The sequence below is a fragment of the Pleurodeles waltl genome, chromosome 3_1 (genome assembly GCF_031143425.1).
Source record: "Pleurodeles waltl isolate 20211129_DDA chromosome 3_1, aPleWal1.hap1.20221129, whole genome shotgun sequence".
In the NCBI taxonomy this organism is placed as follows: domain Eukaryota; kingdom Metazoa; phylum Chordata; class Amphibia; order Caudata; family Salamandridae; genus Pleurodeles; species Pleurodeles waltl.
The window spans coordinates 320,548,352-320,564,991 of NC_090440.1; positions in this window are offsets into that span (position 1 = coordinate 320,548,352).

Below are 16,640 nucleotides of genomic sequence, written 5' to 3' on the forward strand. Positions count from 1 at the left end.
ATGGTAGCGAGCAAGTAATCTGTTACTCATTTAAGAATTTAAACCAAGAATATGAAAATTCTAAATAACGGTGTCGGGACAGTCCAACCACCGTCTTACCGCCTGGAACAATGATCACCAAAGTAGGATTAGGGCAGAAGACTGGAAGATCCAAATAGGCCGCCGGGACAGGAGCTCAGGAAGAAGCTGCTGCTCTGCACCGGGACCTCTGAATAGTGAGCACTGGGAGTTGGGCTGGCTCTCTTTTATAGCGTCTTGGCCCAGCCCAGAACCACGCCCAGGCATGTTGCAGGGAAAGTCTCTGGAAGGCCCTGGAAAGGGGCCACACCCTAACACACTCTGAAAACCTGCAGAAATACATTGCAAAGGAACAGTATTTGAAAGCATATTAAAGATAAGTTTTCAGGTTTGAACTCTGCAATGCAAAAGGTTAAACCACAACATATCACCACAATGCATAAATTACTTTGTTTTGAGAGTGCTGGGTTTTTGCATTTTTGTCACCAATAGAGCGCGTATTGCTCTGGTGTTGACACTACCGGACTCTGGTCCAACCATGTCTGCATCTGTCATTAACATAAAACCTCTTCACTTCTGTTCTCCAATATCTTTTCCTTGACACATTTGAACTGTTCCCTTGACATGGCAATTAACTTGCTCTCCTAAACCGTTACCTTGGGGATTATACAAAAATGTGCAAACACGCTTAATTCCATGCTTCCTAACAATACTCTGCATAACCATAGATCTAAGTTTGGTCCCATTATCGGTTTTGATAATCCCCGAACAATCTTCTCTCATGAATATCTTATCAAATAAGTTCACCACACTCTCAGCAGTTATGTTTCTTAAAAACATAACAGCACCCACCTTGAAAAAACATCTACCATCACTACTGCATCCAGGCACCGTCTCCATTGCTCAAAGATCCTATTCCTTCACCACCAAATTTTAAGCGCTTCTCACTTTCCCCACACTAAGCATACTCTCCCACCAATTCCGTCATATCATTATCTACACTGAGCCACCACAAATTCACCTTCAATCCTCTTTTAGTCATGAATTATCCCAAACTACCTTCATGCAGTAACATGATTAATTTTTTTCCTACTCTTCTGGAGGTACCTATCTTTCTCTTCTCATCACCCAAAAAAAGTCTACTCTCCATCTGAACTCCCCTTGTAAATTTACCTAATTGCACCTTGGGGCCCTATGGGTGATTAGTCACGCTTTACAAGTCCTGAGTGATTGATTGATAATTGTGCAATAGTACAGAAGTGTCAGCCTTTCAATTCCAACCATCCTGATACATCTCACTAACTCACAGAAACCTGTATCAGCCTTTACAGCCTTATGCTATTCTTCACATGAAACAGCCTTAAAATCACTGTCCACTGCATCTTCAATTATTGCCATAACACAGACTACCTCACAGGGCTCCCTTACCAGTTTTGTTAATCACAAACATTCCATGGCATCCTTGACAAGCAATTGGCTTGTACATTTTTCCAACCGGCAACATACTCTACATCATATTGAAGGTTGTGCAATCAAGATGCAAACCTGGCTAATCTGGGTGAAACTTTATCAATGCTCCCAGATTGCAAAACCCTAAACAATGGTTTGTGATTTGTGAATAGAGAAAAGTACACTTCCCACAAATATGTATGAAAATATTCAGAGCCCCATGCAGCAGCTAAAGCTTCTCACTCAATCACGGCCTAGTTATGCTCTGTCTACTACAGCAACCTTGGTTTCTCTATGCCATCCTTACATTGTGACAATGCAGCTCCTATCCCATGAGCACTGTATCAACAGTTAAAATGGTCATTCCTCTGGGACCAAATGGTGTTAACATTTTTGAATCAGCAGTCCCCAAATTGAGATTCTCAATTTCCTTCTTTTGCCTCTCATGCCAAGCACGCTCTTTCCCTTTTCTTAAAAACGCCCTTACGGCTTCAGTCTTTTCAGCAACATTGTTCTCAAATTTTGTGTAAGATTTAACTAACCCCATGAAGAAGTGTAACTGATCTTTTGCTTGCGGAGCCAAGGCTACACTAATGACTTTGACCAGGTCTTCCTTGGGGCTAACTCCTCCGTTTGAAATGGTATATCACTAATATTCAATTTCTTTCCCAAACAAATTTACATTTCTCTTTCTGTAGTGTTATGAAAGCTGCCCTCAATATTTACAAGACCTTAACAAGGACACTGCTGTGTTCCTCCTTTGTGGAATCAAACAGAAGAATGTCGTATTTGAAAAAACAAATGTTAGACATGTCTTTAATAAAACTTCTCACCAACCCTCCATGCCGATAAAAGCTGTGGGATTCTTTGATTTGGAGTATAGTCTGGTGGTATGGTGACTTCAAATTTAACCTAGAACAATACTTGGCATTATTGAGTACTATCACCATTTCTGGTATACTCAGGAATGGAAAACTGTCCATCACTATAAATTGATTGAGGGCCCATAGATCAACACAAAATCTTAAGAGAGCAACCCCATTTTTTGTGAGCACCATCACCATCAGCCATTTGGATGCTTCCACCGCTTCTATGATCCCCTCTTTCTGCAAGTCCCCAACATTTTTTTCACTTCCAGCCAAACTGCTATCTGAAAGTTCCTTTGGTTATGCTAGGGTTGGCACCCTCTTTGAGCCTTATTTCATGCACCTACCACTTCTATGTCCTCACTAGATCCTCAAAAACATCACTAAACTTGTCCAAAATCATATCTAGACCCCCTACATCTTGTATGACCAAAACATGTTCATCAGATCTAGGATTAATAACAATGTGCAGGACATACTGCTGAACCCATCCCTGAACGTCGGGTCCATCCTTAGATACATACATCTTTCCTTCCACTACTCTCCCTTTGAATGAGAATGTGGACTGTTCAAAACCCACAATATTAATAACCTCCCCTCTGAATCCTTTAGGTTGTATATCACTTGGTTGCAACTGTAAACTTGGCCAAGACCTGTCAAATAAAACTTCTGTAATAATGGTATATATAGATGCAGGATCCATCATCATCAGGAATTTTGCCCTTGGTCTAGTCCTCCTTACCCCTTCCCTACTTTCAATGTGAAGTACTGTTTCCACCTGTTCACCTCCTTCCTGCACACAGGCTACTCAATTTATTGACATTATTTTGCATATCCTCAATAAATGTCCCTTCTTTCCACATCTGTGAAAATCCTAGTCTCATGCAAAACAGCCCTTGAAGTCAGCAGAATGTGACATACTCCCACACCTATAACAACCCCTAAACCCTGGTCTGGTGTAACTCTTGCCTGACTTGTCTTTTCCTTTTTCTACATATCGCTTATCTTTGGCATCTATATCCTTCGAAGGTTTCACCCAAACCTCCTTCTTGCTTACCACATTGACTTCCTCTATTTTTCCGGCTTTAGTATGTTGCATTTCCCTATACAGGAGTCAGACTCTTCCACTATCTTTGCAATCACTACCACCTCATGTAAAGGGGGATTTCTAGTTCAATTGATCCCTGATCGTCTTGTCAGTCATGGTTCTGAAATCACATTTTATAGCTAACTCCTGTAGCCGAGTTACAAACTGACCTACACACTCTAGGCTTAGCACAAAACATATGCCTCTGCATAAGTATGTTTACTTGTCTCCCAAAGTACACTTCTAGTCGTTTCTTAGCTTCCACATTAACATGTTCCTTCTTCATCCTCTGCTGTCCCTGCTGTTGGCAAAAATTTAAAAATGTGTTGACCGTCCTTTTCCAAGGCATTAATCTATAATACTCTTTTCCTTGTTGAGCAAAGCTGTAATCCGTCAATGGCCTTCAAATAATTTTCAAAGTTTGCAATCCACTCCTCCAATTCAATTGGAGTCATCCATGCTTGAGCCAGAAACATTGGGGGAGCAGTGACAGATTGCCCTGCAAAGGCATCCATCTTTATGCTTTGCATGGACACTCACAAACGCAATGCAAATATGATTAATTTGAGATGTACCTCGCAGTTTTCCTACCTAAATTAATAAATAGACCTGCTTCTATGGCTATGAACTGACATGGAAAGTTCAATAGGTGCTTATAGATAAGCCTTGTAAGACACAGTCATAGCTCTCTTTCAATATCTATGCCCTCTGACTTGGTGCTTATAAACAAGACTACAAGCATTTACTAGTGGTCCTCTTACACTGTCTATGCACTACAGCTTTAATCCATCACGACTCTCGGAAGTGCCCTTAACAAGCTTTACCCGGCGCTTGCTTCATTTCTTCTTGGTGGTGTTTTCCACAGTTATGGCAGCAATATTCTGCCAGTTATATGTGCAGGTAAGGCCGAGATCAGATTTAAAATCCCTACATACGAGCACTCAAGTGCACACAGCTATTAATAGCATCTGGATTGGCTGGAGTGTGGCTGCACTTGAGTCTTTGGATGCTCACACTTCCAAGTTATAAAGACTGACTCTAGCTTGCTCCTACTGATTTCCCACAAAGTCACACAATATTAATGTAAAAGACCCTACACCTGCGGTTGGCTGTAGTACAGTCTTGTCGCTCCTTAGGTCTCTTAGACAGCATCTACAGTGGGTTACACAGCGCAATACTGACTCCTGTCATGCCACACGAAATGTCTTCTCCTATTGTCAGCTCAGCGTCTTTGTGGCTGGTTTCAACAGTAAGCAGGTGCTCATCGCCAAACTGAAGTAGCAACCAAGCCTGGGTATAATTGAAACCAAGTTTATTCTTTATCAGCCAACCACATATATATAAAGATCCTTGCCTTCCTGGCAGCAACTGTCACCTCAGCTCCAGAGGATTCTGCTCCTAACATAGAACCCCTGAGCGACTGTGGCAACAATCACACAGCACTATCTCACCCCACATATATGTGCATCAAAAAAATAGTCATCTAATGCAGCTGGTATTGTCGAGTTGGCTTTCCTGTTAAAGTGGTGCATAGTTTTTGTCATAGTGGACTAGGTGGAAGGATGGGCGCATGATGTAATGAGCTACCCTGTGGCTGGGATGACCACACATGATCTTAAAATGCGTGTTGATGCTGGACCTCACCTATAAATAAACGGACAACTTGGCACTCAGGGGGAGGTCAGACAGTGACTCCTTGTTTGCGGTCTTTAATTGCTGCACGTGGGTGGGCCCAGCACATCCTAAGAGTCCATCCACATGCGCCATCCACATTGGTGAAGAAGGCAGTCCTTCCCACTTGTTACCAGGTGTAATCTCCCACCTACTAGCTGAGAGCTCACGACCCCCTGCAGCCATCACAGGTGACTGGCAGTAACTTGCCTGTGCATTCCTGAGCATGGGTGGGCGTGCCGCAGTGGGGAAACACTGGCCTTTTCTCCATGTGTCCTTTGGAGGCACATTGCCAGCCATGGCTCCACACAGTGGGGTGATTCACAGCCGCCCACCGAGTCGGCGTCATCCCTACCAAGTCCGATGATGTGACAGTTGGTGATTGGCAAGTCACATCTGATGTCACATCCCCACAAGTCTTGGGTTCTCTTGTTATGTGGAAACATCAAATATTACATGATCAAGCTTCACACCAAGGAGGCAGTGAAGCCCGTGGTGCTAAGACATCAACATGCTTTGTTCCATCTCCAAGCTCATGTGGAGAGTGGAGCAGGAGAGATTGGAGAAGTTATGTGTCATTGAAAAGGTATGAAGCCTGTCGAGAGCAGTGCAGCTGTGCATCGATATGCTGCTCTCCAGTGGAGTAGTTACAACACATTTCCCTGACGATAGATGACATCATATCACAGACATCCTGATCATCCAGTGGTTCTCAAAGACCGACCTGAATTCTGGTTATCACCAGCTACTTCTCCACCTCTTAAGTCAATACATCACAACATTTAAAACTTACCTAGGATTGAGGAAATACACACTAGACCCTGGGATATCCTCTGCCATTGAGGTGTATCAGAATGCAATAAAATACGCATTTGTCTGGTCTTCTAGGGGTCATTAACATCAGTGATTATGTGCTGATAATACCCAGGATCACATGAAGAACACTCTCAACACATCAGAGCGATGGTGCAAGGTCTGTCGGGGGCATCGTATTATGCTAAATAAGGAAAAATGAATATTCTTTGAATGAGTTGAATTATTTGGGTATATTTTCTCAGTATGGAGCCTCTAAAAGCATACAACATTCACAATTCCCTGGCACCACCCTTGGCCACAGAGGTGCTGAGTTTCCTCTTAAAAGAGAACTACTGCTGGTGTTTCATTCCAAACCTCACCACTCTGATAGTGCACTGAGGAACCTCACAAGGGCATGTGCCCATCGAGAGTGAGGCAAATAATAACAGACAGTCTTCACACAAGTCAAGGATGCCCTGCTTCATGATATTACCATGGTGTACTTTTACCCACAGAAACCAACTCAGCTGGTCGTTGATGCTAGCCAAGTGGGTTTTGGAGCTGTCTTGGTCCAAGAGAGGCCAGTTGAACCACGTAGCTTTTGCTAGCTGGTCGTTGACAGCCATGGAGACCCTCTACACACAGATTGCACAGGATTCAGAGGCATAAAAAGCGGAATGCCACCACTTTCACCTATACTTGTTTGAGAGGAACTTTAAAGTGGTGACTGATCATAACCCTTTAGAAAAGTTGGCCCTTGGAACTTCCCAACATCTACTGCTGAGGATAGAAAAATGGGTAATACAGTTGCAACAGTACATCCTGGAGTTTGTGTATCAGCTGGGGGCTGAAAATCCAGCAGACACACAACACACAATCCAGAAGTGGCAGCATGGCAGTCAGCAGCCACTGAGCAATACGTGCAGTTTGTCACACGGACGGTGTGCTCTCAAGCCCTTACCCTCCTAGACTTCATCCAAGCGACCCGCCAGGATGGTTTCCTAAGAAGAACAGCTGAAGCCATTGGCCAGAACAAATGGGTGACATTCCTGGCTAGGCTGAACCTGAATGAGATTGAGAGAGTCCATGCAACAACTGTGGAGGGCAAGGGCAGAACTCAGCATGATGAGCGAGGGTTTAGTGTTACACAGCAGGAGAATGGTGGTCCCTAGGGGCATGCAGGATCAAGTGGTGGCCCTGGGGCACCAAGGACATTAATGAATTGTGAAAACCAAAGCCTGACTCAGGGAAAAGCTCCGGTTCCCAGGGATGAAAACTCAAGTGAAATAACTGATTCTGCAGTGCCAGGCCTGTGGTTAAATATCAAGGCAGAGAGACCAGCACCTCGTAGCACTGACCCCCCCACTTGCACGTTCCTGGACATACATGAGTGTGGATTTTGGGAGTTTCCCTGACGGCCAGCACACACTTGTCCTCCTCAATGTGCCCTAAAAATTTCCCATTAGTGAACTCATAGAAACTATGGCTTTCAAGCATGTCAGACCAAAACTATAAAAAACATTTGCGACTTTTGGGCTGCCACTGGAAGTCTGGTTAAGCAATAGATCACTCTTTCAGGGACACAAGTTTCAAAGGTACCTGGAGAGCCTCAACATCCGCCATTCAGTGTCACCCCCATGTTGCTGCTTGGAGAGGTTTATGTGAACACACATGAAATCCCTGAGGATTGGCCCAGACCAAGGAGAAGATCCTGAGTGGGTGATTCATGACTTCCTGAGAGCCTATTGAAAGACCTTGCACAATGCCATTCAGTGCACCGCTGCCTCAGTGCTGTTTGGGAGGAGGGTGCAAATGTGTTCTCAGGAGCTCCACAATGGAATCCCCAAAAACGTTTAACAGCAAGCCAAAGCTGGAGTAGTCGGAACAACGAAAAGGTTACAGACCAGAGGTGAGAACAACACAAGGAACTTGTGAGGGGGGACAGTCATCCTGAAAGACAGACATACGAGGTAGAAATTACAGACCCCATACAAGACAAGTCACTGGACAGTAGTACAGGTGAAAGGAACCATGGTCAGCACAAAAAAACGGACCAGAAATAGATCCTGATTCAAGAAGGCATCTCAGCACCCCACCTCCACAAGAGAACATTTTTTAATTTTATTTTAAACTGGAACTTTGGTGAAAAACCATGGCAGAACAATTTGTCACTGCGGTATTTGCATGACACCGGAATGACAGCCTTGTAAAACACAGCACTGACAAACGTGACCATCAGTCCTTATACATCCATCAGACTTCTGGTAACACAGAAAACGTCATATCATGGATAATCAATGTGAATGTTAACTGTGTAGCGGAATTCATAGTACATCTTACACCCAGGAGGAAAATAGAAGCATTTGTTAAAACAGGTAAAGAAGGATATAGATGTGTGGCATAAGTATTGGGGGTTAACGGGAAATTGATCTAAAATTAAATAAAATAATTAAAATAACTCTAGAATACTTTTATTTTAAAATATTTATATTCTTCGAATGAATGACAATTGCTTTGACTGATCTTCCTCTATTAGTATTCTGTTTGGTGTGGTCAGTTCCCTGCAGAATACTTCTCCACTGGGATAGTGGATTATGGAATAGTGCTATTGCAGCCCAACATTATGAACTAGCATTTTGACAGATGTAATATTTGTTTTGTAACCAATGTAATCACTTACATTTTGCCACAGAGCAATATTTTGCAGAAGAAGTTACTGTTCCTTTGTCATATGAACTTTCTTTACACATTTTGACAGTTGTAACTGCCGATCAAAAATATCGCTTTAACTTTTTTAATTATCTTGTTCAAAAACATAATTTAGGAGGTTGAAAAATATAATATTTGCTGCGGTGTGAATGCATCGTAATACTATTGTCCCTGGGAGCTAATTCATGTTTCAGTCATGGAAAGCAGTTTTTTGTTAATATAGTTATGGCAGAAAGTAAAGATGTTTATTGTATACGTGTAGCTCTTGTGTCTTGTTCTTCACTATATACTTGCAACCCTCGTTCACATCCCTTCCGATGTTATTGCCTAGCAACTATTTAAAGTGAGCGCTAAAGTGTTGGTGGTCAAGAAGTAGGCCGGGAGTACCCCCAACACTACTGTCATACATGGAAAAGTTATTATTCAGAAGGGAGACCTTTGAAATTTCTACTAACAAAGTGCGCCATTCTGTCACTGTGGTATTCAATTTACTTTTACTATCTAGCTTTTCCCGGGCGAACTTGCTGTTCCTTTTTACTTCCGTTGCGCCTTTCCCTTGTAACTTATGTTGTTTTTAATTGTGTGTGGACTAGCTCATTTTTAAAAAAATGGATATGTCTTTTTTGTTCAGGGAGAGCAAAATATTTGCTTAACCCTGATTTTTCATAAACGATTTGGTTTATTTTATTGTTTTGCTGATGTTCAATATATTTTATATTGTGGCGTAGTGCATCTCACTAGCTAAACTTTTTTCTTTATGTTGCGTCTTTCTTTGCCCCTTTTCTATATGTTTGTCTGTTTTCAAAATGTACAGTTAGGGCCAGATGTATGACGCATTTGAAAGGGTGTAAATGGCCCATCTGGCCTACTGGCCATTTGCGACCAGTAAAATGTGTTGTGGCATGTACCAAAGGCAAAATGTGAGTCGGTAACTTGTTTCTGAATTGCATTTTGCTTTTGAGATACGGTATTAGAAAGATGCGTGTTTAGGGCGTCCCTTCCTAATACCGAATCACACTGGGATGTAGGAATATTTTGCGGCCGAAATGCAGTTTCAAAACATTCATAATTTACTGACTCCGTGAAGGAGGCTGTAAGCCATTTGCAAACAGGAAGGGGTCCGAAAGTGGGGAAGCAGACCACCATTCCTATGTGTGCCGGCCATTCCCAATGGTTAGCAAATTGCAACCTGCCTCATGAATATTAATATGGCAGGTCCCTTATGACCCATTTGGGAATTGCAAACAGTGTCTCAGACACTGTTGTACATCAGAGGTTGCAACTCGCAATTTGTGAATTGCTAAAATGTGCAAATCATGAGTCATAGCCTCTGATGGTCGTACATCTGGCCCTTAGTGGTTTACTGCAGTCCCTTGGTTTGTTCTCTTGTTTCTTTATCTATTCTCTACTGTGCATGGTCAACTGTTTTATTGTTGCACTTATTTCTACATTTTGGACAAAAAGTCCATTTTTAGGGGCATGCACAAAGCGCTCCGTCCCATGTTGTAATCTCTCTCTGGGCTTCAAACCACGCCCATGTCACGTCAGTTTCTTTCATTGGTTGGTGGGCTTGCCTTTTAAAATCTGCTTGCTTTCATTAGTAAAAGGCATGTATTTTCCAGTGTTTAGCCCTCCTCGAGCGCAGCGACCAAGTAGTGAAAACATACGAGGCTCCATGTTTCCCGTCCAGTTTTTGAACTACTTTTTCTCTTTTTTCGCTGCGCGATCTCGCTGGGCAGTAGTCTAGCGCTTTGCATGACATCGATCCTGTTATTGCACTTTTGCCAGTTACTTGGTGCCGGTTACTTGGATAATTGCACTTTTGTCGTTATGGTTTCACTCCGAGTGAACTTTTATTTCCCTTTGTGTGTCTGCTTTGCGCTGATGGTGGCCGTCAGCTGGTTCTATTTTAACTTCACGACGAGCACTTGCATGTTGACAAGGCCTGTCGATCAGTAGTTCAAAGAATGACGGCTCGTCTTGTTTTATCATTAGATATAAGTCAACTGATATGTCCTCTCGACAGCTGTATTTGTTTTTGGTTCGGTTGGTTTGGTTGGTGCGCATACTTCAGGTGAGGGTGCACATTTCACACCAGTTGAAATGATTTTACAAGAACCCCTCCAACAAGCAATTAGACCTCTAAGCGAAATACAGCGTTGAGAATGTTGACTGCATTTTGAAATCATTCCCTCTTTTGTTGTTAGCCCACACATTGATATTAATTAGTTATTTTAAGGCTTTTTCCCCTTATGCTCTATTTCGGTGGCTAAAAGTCTATGTACAGAGAGAAGTTAGGACTTCGAGGTGAGAATTTCATAGCAGACTGCAGCTTACAACCTCAACCAGACTTCACATTTTACTACGTACTGTTAAAAAATGCTGCACACCTTCTCCATTTGTACTTTTCCTACTGCACTCTGTTGTTTTTATACCGCCTTGTTTCTCTTGAATATATTGATTGCTATTGTCTCCATCATTCTGGTGGTAACCTGTTCCATGCACGAACCACCCAGAAAGCGCTGTAGGCCTCGCAAGGCCATGACTAGCGCTAATATATTATAGTAAAATACACCGTCTACCCTAAATTTGATTATATAATTTAAAGTGCTACTCCCGAACCTACCCGCTCAGTTCTAATACCGATAATTGTGGTGTATTCTTCTGCTGTAAAATATTAACTGTTGGACTAAGGATGTGCGCAGTTAAGATTTTTCTCGCTTGCAAAATTTCTGTAATTCATGGAACAAGTTGGATTTCTACTTCCAAGCCACAATGTTCTCCACGCGCGAGTTTTCATGTGAAAATCGAACCTTTTATTCACGTTTTAATTTACTCACAGAATACAATGAGATTGCCATCATCTATCCCATTTGAAAGCTGGGAGAAAGTTAGCTTTCAACAAAATGACAAATTGAGATTCTGAGGCAAGGAGCACTTCTATGAAGTATTGGCAGATTGTTAAAAAACGATGCCAGGGCATTAAAGTGGTTACTCGAGAACAATGGGCAGGTCCATAATCAGGATTTTTGCAAAACTTTGCTTGCGTAATGCACACTTCTTTGCACCCTTATTTTGGGTTCTCTTTATTTTCTTTTGGCATTTAAATGTCTCTATGGTATTCCTGACTACCCCAGTTCTCAAAGAGTTTATTTGCTTTCAAATGTATCACCTACATGTGGATTAAGCCATGCATCCTTCTCCTCACTTGTCACTGAACTGCCTCCCAACGTCCTTCTTTCTTCTAGGGGTGTGACGTTGTAAACTAGCCACAGTTCTCCAGATAAGGTATCACCTGTCATATCTGGAGTGTTAAGTATGCAAAATTTTACTGTTGCAACCTTCACTATAACGTCAAAGGAGATTGCATAGCAAACATTGGAAAAGTCAGTAGTTATCACCTACACAAGATATATTGGCTTGTCAACGTTTTTGGTCATGTTGCACAGCAATGCAACCACTGTGCGACATGGTTAAAGGTAAAGAAAAAAATGCAATGTCACAGCCAGCACTGGCTGCGCCATAGTGCTTTTATTTTCTGTACTTTCAATGGCTGCTGTGCAACATGGTTGAATGCAAAGATAATAAATCACTATGACATGGTCAATGGCAGTTTTTTAGGTTGAGCATAGCAGCGCACGTGCTGCTTTTCCAACGTGTTGGTATCTATTTGGGATTTTAACCATGCCCACCTCATGCCCATCACTTTCACTCGTTTGTGGGCTTGCCTTTCAAAAATCCTTAGATGACATTGGCAAATGATTTATGTTTGTCCCTCTTTGGGGCGGATTTGTTACTTTTGTTGATATGTTTGACTGCGAGCTAACTTCTTTTTCCTTTCGTATCTCTCTTTTGCGCTCACGCTCATGGCAGCTGAGGCACTTTGAATCAGCTCGCTTATGTCAAGTGTTTTACTTTTCTGACGTGTTGGTATCTATGCAGGCTTTTAACCATGCCCACCTCACACCCATCACCATCACTCATTCGTGGGCTTGCCTTTAAAAAATCCTTTAATGACATTGGTACATTTTTAACATTTATCCCGCCTTGGGGCATTTTTGTTACCGTCTTAGGAACCAACCCTGTTACATGGATAATTGCACGTTTGCCGATACAATTGACTGCAAGTGAACTTCTTTTTCTTTTTGTGTCTCTCCTTTGCGCTCACGCTCATGGCGGCCATGGCGCTTTGAATTGACTTGCTTCTGTCAACTACTTTACCTTAAATTTTTAATTTATGTGGCAAGAAAAGTCCAGTTAGGAATTTACAACTCTAATAGCTATAACTCGAGCAAACGCCAGACCCATTGTATTGAAAATGCTTGTTCTGGTTGCTATTGATTTAGCTGGTTACATCACACTTCGGAAAAGATCGTGAATTACTCTCTACATTTTTACAATGTGTATGGTCCACAACCTATGGTAGCAGAAGAATGTTTTCTGCAGGAGTCAATCCAACTGCATCGACATCTTTTGATGTATCCTGCAGAGTGTGTTGCTTTGGTGTGTATAATACTTTCTTTCTCGCTCACTGATAGAAAGTCAAGAAGACTTTAGGACGCTAGGAAGTGCACGAGTTTGCTATTTTATAATTGTCACCCTTGCCAACTTGAGGCTCTTTGGCGCTAGGTCTGTTTCTAGACCTGTTTTCTTTGCTTTGTAAGGTTAAGTAATGTGGTAACCACGGAGATTGTTCCGTGACGCTGCCTATTTAGATATTAGTTAACTAAGCAAGGCCAATCATTCACTGACAGAATGGTATGTGGTCCAATTATGCAGTGCTTATGTTGTTCCCTGAGGCTTAATTGTATCCAACGTACGTAAAAGTTACTTTATCATTCTTTTTTAATATAAAAAGCATTCATCGGTGATTTTGTAACTTTATTTATAATAGGACAGGAAAACATGAGCCACAAAAAAGAACACTATGCATAAAGCTGAATGCGCCCATGGTTACCTGCCTTTGACAGACCTTTGGTATTTCCAGATAAAGTCTTCACTCAGCCATGTAATACATTTGTAATGACAGGCATGCTCCCAAATACGCTACTCGACCACCATTAAATAGTCTGACAAATTTGTACATCTGCCATCACAGGATTTCAAATGTTTTGATCCAGTAGGAGCTGAATGATGCTAAGGACGTATTTTCTAACGAGGTGTAGACATTTGCCTATGGTGAGGAACGATAAGGTGACTTTAACTTTCTCCAGAAGTCGTGTGTTCATGTGGGACGTAATAGCATAATAATTGCCCCACTGATGAAGCGATTCTCAGGACAGAAGTAAAATCATGAAAGAAGTTACATTTTATTGTTGTTAATTAAACCTGCCAAACTGTGTACATTGATAACAACTACCTAATATTACATTTTTATTTGCCAGTACGAGAGATGATGGTGATATATTTGCAACATTTTGTTTAGGTAAGCAAAATCGCAGAGCTACTCCGGCAGAGACTCATCTATTGAAAGAGTTTTCCATTAACTGCAGTTTAAGTGATCCCGTCTGTGAATGATGTGTTTAATAACACAGAGTCTGTCAATTAGATTGTGGTGATTGATGTATCTAATTGAATGTGGGAATGGGGAATGGGGAATGGGGAATAACCAGCGTCATTTCAGAGGTATACTGACCGAGCTTGATTTATGTGGTCTTGATGGAAGCATCTTTAGTTGACAGACATGTACAGTATGTGCTATACAAATACAAAATCAGTGTAAGGCGAACAAATGTGTAAGTTATCATAATATAATAATGTTTCAAACAGTGATAAATGCCGGAACTCTTCAACCCAGTTGTATGTTAAAAAGTGTCAATAGGTTGTACCGGATCCCCCACAGTGTTTTAAATTCAATATAACAGGCTCATAAATGCTGGAATTGTGCCTCTGACACTGACACCTACTATCACAGGCAGGGTCGGCTTGAGGACTGGTGGCACCCTGTGCGACAGTTTATTGTGGCCCCCCTACCCCATGACCTCCTCCTCGGTTTCACTCACTACCACCCAACAAATGTGCCCCTCATCTCTCCATAGACCCCCTTTCACATACATTCAGTGTTTTAAAGCACGTGTAAAGGCTGGCTTTACTAATCCACTCAGCCAGCCACATAAAATATAGGGGCATATTTAAGAGCCCCTAGCGCTATTCGAGCACCACATTAGCGTAATTGTTTTACTTTAATATGGCATTAGAAGGCCAGAAACGCTGCGCCATATTTACAAAGTGGCGCAATGCTGGCATTGCGCCACTTTGTAACCCTTTGCACTACATTATGCCTGCACCAGGCATAATGTATGCAAAAGGGGCATCCCCCCATGAGGGGGGCCAAGAAAATGGCGCAAAGAAATCTGACAGATTTCTTTGCATAATTCTTTCTGGCGCTTTAAATGCCTGCTCAGCGTAGGCATTAAAAGGAGGCTTCCATTGGTTACAATGGGCCTCTGGGGGCTTTGCAGGATTAGCGTCAACATTTTTTATGCTAATCCTGCAAAGCGCCTGACTAGCATCAAAATTCTGACGCTAGTCTCCTAACTACTTCCATGGTGCGCCATATATTAAAAATAACGCACACATGGTGGTGTTGGGGGGGGGGGGGGGGTGCTAAAGGGCCCAAGATAAGTAGCGCAGCACTTTGTGCAGCGCCACTTTTTTTCAAATATGCCCAATAGGGCAGTGCTTAATTTGTAAATAAAAAGGTGTCGGTGCCCAAAGCCCTCCTCTTAAACATGCGGCTGCTGCAATTAAATAGGTGAACACGGAATAGAGAGGCAACATAATCCTGAAGCCATCTCGGGCCTCTTCAATCCATTTACAGGCACTCCCTGCCCCTTAAGCTCACTCTTGCGGATTTCTACTTTTTCCCAATGTGACGCTTTTTCGTTTTTCTCTTCCTCCATCTTTCCCATATGAGTCTTTTTCTCGCAGACAATGCTTGAGGCAGAAAAATAAGCACCAGCCCTCAAAAATATGTGCCGGTGCTGCGCACCTGGAAACAACAAGCACAAATTAAGCTCTGCCATAGGGTCATACTTAAGAGCCCCTAGTGCCATTCTAAGACCACATTAGTGTAATTTTTTTTACCTTAATGTGTCGTTAGAAGGCCAAAAACGCTGGGCCATATTTACAAAGAGGAGCAATGCATGCATTGCGCCACTTTGTAACCCTTTGCGCTACATTTTGCCTGTGCCAGGCATAATGTATGCAATGGGGCATCCCCCATTAGGGGGGCCAAAAACATGGCGCAAAGAAATCTGTTAGATTTCTTTGCGTCATTTGTTTCCGGCACTTTTAACGCCTGGTCAAAGCAGGCATTAAAAGTAGGCTTCTATTGGTTACAACAGGACTCTGGGTGCTTTGCAAGATTAGCATCAACATTTTTTACACTATTTCTGCAAAGTTCTGGACTACTGCCATGGTGCACCGTATTTAAAATATGACGCACACATGATGGCGTTAGGGGGGCGCTAAGGGGTGCAAGAAAAGTGGTGCTGCACTGTGTGCAGTGCCACTTTTCTGAAATATGCCCCATATTTCTGTTTTTTGCAGCAGGCAAATAACCCTCTATGCTACTTTATGCTGAGTCAAAGCTGCCACTAAGCAAAACTCCCATCTCTCTCCCTAGCAGGAACTTTAATCACAAGAGATATCTTGACATTTTAATTGTTACTTGAAGGCTAAATGCACAAGGAACTTCTCAGCAGGTGCTTTTAAATTGCAAGTTTCGGAAGTTATTGCTAAACATAGCGCCCACCTGAGGTCAGCGTCCTGTGCGGTCTCACCGCTCGCACCGCCCAAAAGCTTGTCCTGATCACAGGTGTAGTGGAAACAAGAAAAGATCTCCTTGGTGACTGGCTTGTCTGCAAACCACAATTTAAAAAACATCATCTTCTATATTCCCAACCATACACCGGGCAAAGATTCTTTGGTTTTCAATCTGAAGTGTTGGCACTGATTAGCAAGAGAATTGTTTTGAGAAAATAGAAAACCACGGACACGAGAACCAAAGCTCTGAAATCGTTTGAGCGATACTATTTTCCAAC